Source organism: Notamacropus eugenii, chromosome 5, assembly GCF_028372415.1.
Source record: "Notamacropus eugenii isolate mMacEug1 chromosome 5, mMacEug1.pri_v2, whole genome shotgun sequence".
In the NCBI taxonomy this organism is placed as follows: domain Eukaryota; kingdom Metazoa; phylum Chordata; class Mammalia; order Diprotodontia; family Macropodidae; genus Notamacropus; species Notamacropus eugenii.
Genome location: NC_092876.1, coordinates 196,930,697 through 196,939,983, shown reverse-complemented (window position 1 = coordinate 196,939,983; position 9,287 = coordinate 196,930,697).

The following is a 9,287-nucleotide window of genomic DNA, read 5'->3' as shown; positions in this document are numbered from 1 at the left end:
TATGTTTATATTGTATATATGTAGCTATGTATATGTACTTGTATGTATATATGTATGTATACACACACATATATATGTGTGTGTATATATATGTATGTATGTGTATATATATACATAGACAGAGGCTGAGCTGAATACGAAGGGAGAATACCTAAAAAAATAAAATTTACTGTGGAATGGAATGTACCAAGAGTAAGAGAAAGGGAGTGGTAGAATCTAGCAAATCATCTCACGTAAAAGAGAGAAGAAAGAGCTTTTACAATGGAGAGGAAGAGGGGGGAGAGGAAAGGAAATAATTGAGCCTTACTCTCATGGGATTTGGCTTAAGGAGGGAATAACACACTCAATTGGATACAGAAATCAATTTTCGCTGCAAGAAGGCAAGGGGTAAGAGGATAAGAGAGGGAAGATAATAGAAGAGACAGCAAATCGGAGAAAGGGACAATCAGAAGCAAACACTATTGTGGGAGGACAGGTCAAAGGAGAGAATGGAATAAATGAAAGACAGTTTTGGACAGAGGGATACATGGTTAGTCTTTTTCAATGTAACTATTGAGGAAGTACTTTTCATTGTTATACATGTTTGACTTATATTGAGTCGCTTGTTTTCTCAATGAGGGTGGGTGGGGAGGGAGGGAGAGAATATGGAACTCAAAACTTTAAGAATGAATGTTAAAAATTGTTTTAGCATGCAACTGGAAATTAAGTTATACAGGAAATGGAGTATAGAAATCTATTTTGCCCTACAGGAAAATAGAGGGGAATGAGGATGGAAGAAGTGTGGGTAATAGAAGGGAGGACAGATTGGAGGAAAGGGTAGATGGAATGCATGCTGTCCTGGAGTGGGGAGAAATGGGGGGAGAGGGGGGGAAATTTTGAATTCAAATTCTTGTGAAAGTGAATGTTAAGAACTGAAAAATAAATAAATTATATATTTAAAAACAATTTTTAAATTTTAAAAAATTTTAAAAAAAAGAAAGTAAACTTCTTGAAGGCAGGGATGGCATTTTTGCTTGTATTTTTATCCCTAATGCTTAGTACAGTTCTGGGCACACAGTAAGTGCCTAATAAATCTTTTCTTGCCTTGTCTTGCCCTGCCCTGCCCTGTCTTTTCTTGTCTCCTAAGTAAAGTTCAAACTTTTTTGCCACCATTTAAGGCCTTTTGGACAGTAGAGTGACATATAATCTGAGATCTCCTTCCCATTCCAGAAAAACTGGGTAAATCTCTGTCCCTGTGGAACACATGCTCTTATGTCCCATTTTCTTTGATTAGGCTGTTCTGTATGCCTAGAATGCTCTTTTTCTCCATCTTCATTGACTGGATTCCTCCCTAACCTTTAAAGGCAACCCAAAAGCTGTCTCATAAATGAAGTCTCCCCTGAATCTCCCCTCTTTTTATAACATTTCCCATACACTTGACATGACACTTTGTTTTATAATATTTTAATACTCTTATCATATGATATTGTGTATTTCAGTTACATTGCTGCCTTATTCCACTACTAGACCATAAGTTCCTTGAGGGCAAAACCGTCTTAACTAAAAGGTATTTCCTTCAGCTCCTAGCACAGTATTTTATACAGTGGATTTAATAAATATTTGTTGATTTAATTATATTGTGTCCCAAGCCTGATCAGCTGGTGTCAAGAAGGACCATCTTAAGGAAAGAATCATATATGACCACAATCCTCCAGTAGGAGGTAAACTACTTGAGGCCAGGCACTGTTTTATTTTTTTCTTGAATCTCCAGTATCGAGCACAGTGCTATGCACATAAGTTTATGAATCTAGAGCTAGAAGGTACCTCAGAGGTAATGTAGTCTAACCCCCTTTTTACAGATGAGGAAACAGGCCCCAGGAACGTTATACAACTTACTCAAGTTCACATAGGTAGTGTTAGAAGTGGATTTAAATCTATATCCTCTGACTCTAGAGGCAGTGCATTTTCCACTGTACCACACTGCTTTTGGTAGATCATAAGTATGCTCTGTATTGCATTTGAAAATACTTGCTGAGAGCATTCACCTTAATGCATTTCTTAAAACACCTGCACATGTGAGCCTGTGCTTATGTGTGTATGTTTGAATATACACACAAACACCACCACCACCACCACCACCCCAATTTACAAAGCTAAGCTTCTATATTCTTATAGAGACCCATACATCATTGGGGACACCTTGGGGTATGGTTCTGAACAATGGGAGGAATTCCCATTGCCAGGGTAATAAATAAAAGCAGGGATTGACAAAATATTAGTCCTTGGGGGCTCATTCAGGCATGGGAGTTTGTGGAGGGTGGGGAGAATGGGTTCTTAACTTTTTTTGTGTCCTAAATTTCTTTGTCCAACTGGTGAAATCTGTGGCCTCCTCTCAGAATGTGCATAAAATAAAATACATAGAGTATATAAGTGTATAAAATAAAATACATAGAGTGTATAAGTGTATAAAATAAAATACATAGCATTACAAAGCAAATAGATTATATTGAAACATAATTATCAAAATATTTTTTAAAGCTTCTTTTATGAAAAATTCCTACAAGAAATTTTTTTCCCATTGTTAAAAAAATCACTGTAATCACAAGCCAGTGAGAGATCCAGAAGACCATGATAATGCCACCCTTGGCCCAGTGCAGTGGATTGGGCAGCACCTTGGTCTGCTGTGGTGGGAGGAAGACGTCCCATAGTATTGCTTTGCTGTTCTTCTGCTTCCCTGTATCCCTGCTCATTAAAACGGGGGATCTCCACAGAACTAAAGGTTAGTTAACACAGGAAACACACTCAGTACTTAGTACCACAAATGCCTTCCTTTCCCTGGCTGTGAAAGAACAGCACTTGCAGAAAGTCGTGCTAAGCCAGAGTGCTGGCTCTTCCCGTTCGGATACTAATAAGTCCTGTACTTTAAAGCCCCTGACCTAAAAAAGGATACTGATTCAAGAGTTTCTTTTGGTCATTTTAAAGTGAGCAAGACCAGAAGTGTTCTATTTCCTTGTGCAATTAGGTAAATACAACAGAAGAAAAATGAATCATTTGGAGTTTCTAACTTTAATTAACAGAGACAGAGCATTACATAATTTTTCGGGAAGGACCTAGATTGACCTTAGGTAGAGAAAATTTTCACCTCAAAGCCTGAAGTTTAATTCTTATACCAAATTTATACAGAACTTAAATTTGTATTTTTGTACAATTGGGATAAAGCTCACAAAACATACCCTAAGCAAAAGTACACTTTGGGCAAATTTTACAAAATTTAAACCAGGACAAGTGGCATGAGGAACATGCTCAAAGCATTTTTTTAGGACAATTGAACTGGGAGTGTCAAGGGAAGACACCCCCCCAGTTGCAGATGCTGTGTGTAGTGACGCAAACTTACTAAGGGTGAGGCAGTGGGCAGGGAGAAAGCCTGATTAGACTTGCCAGCTAAGTGCTACGCTTGGCTTCTTGAGTATACATGCTAAAAACCCCTTTAAACTGGGCAACCTAGGACAAAGCCCCAGTCACCCTGTTTTAGTTACAGCTCTGGAGTTCATCTGGTACCTATCTTTTTCCTGATAACTTGGTTGACTACAATTAGTATATAAAAGTTTTCATAGCAGAAGTCAAACCCTGTTATCATAGAGCTTCTTGTTACTCCAATTCTAATAGACCTTGGGTGATATCCAATCCATGACCTTAGAAACCTGAAATGAACTAAATTGTGAACCAAAAATTGGTAGAAATTACCCCAGTTAACCAAACCCAAATGCTTAAAAAATGCATTGAACTAATATGGCTGCTTTTTAAAACTCTTCAATCTCTGGTAAACTAATTAGAACCAAAAAAGTGCTAGATATTCATACAATATATATGCAGATAAATAATATTGAGCTTCTAGAATAGTTTCTAAGATTATTGAAGTCTGGAGCATTGAAGCATTCTCCAAATTGGACCAAATCAGTATTTCATTTAGTTCACTCTGATCAAAATATAATACAACCATAAAAAGCTTCTATTACTTGATTTAACCTATAATACAATTATTATTACTTCTCTTCTTCAGTATGAGTATCATAAACTAATTCCACAGCGTTTGTCTATGTAGTTACATTAGATTTGTGTGTGTGTGCATTTTTTGCTTCAGTGTTTCCCTCTGTTATTTTACTTTTCCTGAATCACATTGTTGTTCAGAGGACATATTTTTGAAAAATACAATTAATCAAGTTAATATCTATTTTTTGAAAGTGTATTATGTTCCCAACATTGTGGAAGTCATTAAATATTAGTCCAAAATGACTAATACATTTTATAAATTTTTTAAGATAAAGTCATCATCCAAGGCAAGGGTACTTTACTTAAAAATGTAAAAACTATTCTTAGCTCATAGGAATATAAAAACAACAGGTAGCCCTTGGACCAAGTTTGCTTACCCCTGATCTAAGATATTTCATAGCCAAATAAAAATTATTTCTTGATTATCTGTTTTTTAAAAATGTTCCAAGTAACCAAAAATGTTCCATACATTAAGAGTTAATCCTTTTTGTTTGTTTTTGATTTTTGAGAGCATTCACACTAATAAACTATCATACACAAGAGAATTTATAGTTATTAGTCCAATCTCAAAAAGTTTTTTAAATTCACAACCCACAAAAATTCTTTTTAACTTGAACATTTTGCACTACTGGACAGCTGTCTCCATGTATCAGCACTATCCCTTCCCCTTTCTTAATCACCCTGACCTTTTATAGCTTCTAACATCATTAGGCTACAAAACACAAATGCATACGTCTGCAGAAGATACGTTCTACTGCTCTCAAGGGCCTGTAACATAATAGGAACAGAGAAGTAGGCTTTTATTAAATTGTCCTCAGGTTTTAATTTCCTTTAGGTTCCTACTTGTGTTTCTATGGCCTTTTTCCTGGATACATGGACCTTTCTTTGATTATGTTCAATATGAAAAAACATTAACACAATAACAAAAATGTAGATGCTACAATGTACACAGCTCTAAAACAGACACATATTGGAAGCATTATTAAGAAAACAATGGCAAAAAAAGCATTTGGAATGTTTTGACAACACATATGTAATCTGTGGTTTGTGGAGGATGGCATTATGTCTTGGATATAAAGTACTAAGGGAGAGTGACAGAAAATTTAGCTTTGAGGGAGTACCTAAAGGGTGTCAAGACTCCAAAAGGGCAGACTGACCAATATGGCCACAATATGGCCACTCTTTCAAGTCATAGTAAGATGAACTTACTGAATAATTCAGGAATATCCATTTCTGTCCTAGTTTCTAAGATGATTCCATGATCTCAAGGATATGAGCACTTTCTCCAGTGCTGAGGGTTGCACCCATTTTTACCTGGTGAAACCTCGTTTTCTTGCTGGACCTCAGCTTTTTCATCTGTAAAATGAAAGGACTATAGTCAGGCAGTCAACAAGTGTTTATTAAACACTTAATTTATACCAGGAACTGTGCTATGTGATGGGGATATAAGGGCAAAAATTTGACCCCTTCCCTCGAACAGTTCATATTCTAATCAGAGAGACGATATATAAATGACTATACACATATGTATATATGTATGTGATGTGTATATGTATGTGTATGTGTATGTATATGTGAGGTGTAGGGTGTGTTCAGGGAGGACCAGTACCTTGGTGTGATGGCTGCCAAGCTCTTTCCACCTTTGGTGTCCACCTGTTCCACCTAACTCTCACCTGTGGCTCCAAGAAGCTGCAGCATGTGCAGAGACTACAACCTGGTAAACAATTTTGTCAGATGGAAGCAGCAGTGGGACTCGGCAGCCCCCTTGGTGTCTGAGTAGCATTTTAAGGATTGCACTGTTCACCTCCTGGTGTGAGGAAGGGGGCTAGAAAAGGTGCCCTAAACATTGCCTGCTTACCCAACCCTGGACTGATTACCGTGGCAGGCAGGGAATACCACTATACTGTCAAAATACAAAAAAAAATGTCTGAAAACATCTGCAAAGATGATTCCACTCACCATCTGCACATGGAACATGCACACTCTAATAGACAACACAAAATTCAGCAGACCGAAAAGAAGAACTGTTCTTGTTGCAGGAGAACTCAACAGGTATCATATCCAAATAGCAGCCCTGAGTGAAACAAGGTTGGCAAATGAAGGTCAGTTTACTGAAGTTAGAGCTGGATATACCTTTTTCTGGAATGGGAGCAGTGAAGGGGAGTGCCATGAAGCTGACATGGGTTTTGCAATCAAAACTAATCTAATCAGAAAGCTGGTATGTCTGCCAAAAAGAGTGAATGACAGGCTTATGACAATGCTATTTCCACTCACAGGAAAATGCCATGCCACTATCATCAGTGCCTATGCTCCCACCATGACAAACCCTGATGAAGCCAAAGAAAAATTTATTGTCAATGTGCCAAAAGACGACAAGCTTATAATTCTGGGCTACTTAATGCTAGAGTAGTCTCAGATTACCAGACTTGGCAGAGAGTCCTAGGGAGGAGTGGAGTTGGAAACAGCAACAGCAATGGTCATTTACTGCTGAAGACTTGTGCATAGCATGACCTCATCACCAACACTGTCTTCTGTTTATTTAAATGCAATAAAACTTCATGGATGCACTCTTGCAGCAAACCTAGGCATCTAACAGACTATGTGATTGTAAGGAGAAGAGACAGGCAAGATGTGAGAGTGACAAAGGCAATGTGTGGTGCAGAGTGCTGGACTGATCATAGACTTATCCTTTCCAAGCTAAATATTCACATTCATCAAAAGTGCTGCCCCCAAGGCAAAATGACTACCAGAAGAATTAATGTGTCAACAGATTAGAACTCTTCTCAGAGCATGAACAGTTTGTTGCTAACTTGGAGGGAAAGTGGAGCCAACACACAGTTGGCAACAGTGGAGCAGAAAAGGAGTGGGCAGCTTTCAGAGATTGGGTGTACAGCACTGCATTTGCTCTTCTGGGTCAGAACACTCACAAACACCAAGACTGGTTTGATGAAAATGATGGGGAAATTCAGAAGTTGCTAAATGAAAAGGGAGAACTCCACAGGATTTATCAGTAGGATAGTTCATCCACTTCTAAGAAGACGGCATTTAATTCCATCAAAAGCAAAGTACAAGCAAAGCTTAGAGAGATGCAGGATTCCTGACTCAGTAAGAAGGCAGATGAAATTCAGTTTTATGCTGATTGTAACAATCCAAAGTGCTTTTATGATTCCCTGAAAGCTATTTATGGACCCAAAACCTGTGGTACATCACAACTACTCAGTGCTGATGGAACCACATTGATTAGTTGAGAAGGACATGATCCTAGAGAGATGAGCTGAACACTTCCATAGTGTTCTCAACAGACCATCATCAATTAGTACTGAGGCCACTGACCATTTACCTCAGGTTGAAATCAATCCCTCCTTAGTTGAAGTTCCAACTGAAGAAGAGGCTTTGAGGGTCATTAGGCTCCTTTCATGTGGCAAAGCACCTGGAGCTGATTCTATTAAAATTGAGATTTACAAGGTAAGGGGCCATTGCTCATACAAAAGCTGACTGATTTTCCAGGTTATATGGCAAGAAGAGGTTATCCCCCAAGAGTTCAAGGATGCCTCCATTGTTCATCTCTATAAAGGTAGCTCAAATCAGAAAAGGTGTTGTGCTCTTTGAGCAAAGTAAACACAGGATGAATTTGGAATATCCACCCTAAATATTCACATGGCCTACTGCCAAGCCTAGAGGCCTGTATTGGGCTACCCGAGTCTTTCTTACCTGTCCCAGGTCTTCGGTTGGCCAAACCGGATAAACGTATGAGAGAAAGGACGTTCCAGAGTCAAACAGGGGTTGAGCTTTATTTCAGGGTCCGGGTTACAAATGCAGGGGGGTCTTCCTTAGGAGGAAGAGGGGGAGATTTCCTAAGGAGGCTAAGCTTAAGGGATTGGAAGTAGAAGTACAAGCGGGGAGAGAGGGGGAGGGGAGAGAGGAAAGAAAAGAAGCGGAGCCTTACTGTCCTCTTGGCTCCACACGTGCTAAAGAGAGAGCTTTCTGGCTTCCTCAATCCTACTTAATCTTCAGCCACACAGTTTGCATCTCAATACCATGCTGTTAGGTAACTAGGTGTGCTCCAATCCGGGACGACCTCGAGGGCAGGGAGACTCCACCCATCAGGTATCTCCGGGGGAGAGGCGGAAATACCCGAGCTAGCCGAGCTAGCTCAGTCTGACCTTCTCGAACCCCCGCTGTTCATGGAGGGCCTCGTAAGACTCTAAGATTTAGAAGTCCCACTTTTACCTGCCCGAGACCGTCCACATGGAATTGAGCTTCCAGTCCCAACAGCCTACCTGTGCCCAACCTGTGGTAAAGCATTCTGAGCTCATATTGGTCTGATTAGTTGGACACACTGAAATTTCACTTCATCATGGTGATGTCATTTTGGTCCTCTTCAAAGACAAAGGACAACAACCAACCAATGTAGATGTAGATGTATATGTATATATATAGCCAGTAAACCCCAAAGTTAACTGGGCAGTTTCTGGTCATCAAATTTACCTGAAAAAGTCTTAGCCTAAAAGGACCAGGACCTCCCATTGCATTCTGGGCCATCTCCAGTCATCCAGATGAATATCAGGCCACTGGAGCCAGGTGTCTCTGGAGGAGAAAGTGAGGCTGGTGGCCTTGCACAGCCTTACCTCACTCAAATCAAGTCAACTGCAAGTCATATCATTATTTCCCTGATGTCATGGTCCCTTTCAAAAACGAATGACAAGCACAACTTGTGAGTAGAGCAAGCTGCCTGAATGGGGACCCAGACATTTGGGTAATTTAGCTCGTCCTCTCCCTCTCCTTCTCCTTCTCTTCTCCAAAGGAAGGTAAATTTTGATGACCAGAAGCTGCCCAGTTAACTTGGGGTTTATTAGTTAGATTTCTTCCTTCCTTCCTTCCTCCCTCCCATTCTCTCTCTCTCTCTCTCTCTCTCTCTCTCTCTCTCTCTCTCTCTCTCTCTCTCTCTCTCTCTGTCTCTTTCTTTCCTTCTCTTTCACAAAACCTTCAGCCTAGTTCACTTTGAAGCTGCTGGACTGGACCACAATAGGTCCCTGCCCAAACTCCACTTAATGGCTGCAGTTTGGGCTCTCCTGGCTTAGAGTGAATGTCAATGGTAGCTATTTCTCTTTGGAATAGCAACCCTGAGGGTCTTTCTTCCCCGTCTTGATTTTTTTCTTTTTTTTCTAATTAAAGGGGCCATCCCTTGATTTATTTCTTAAAGAGGTCTATTCACTGAATGTGTATTACCTTACTCAAAGTGAGAACCTGAAGAGGCC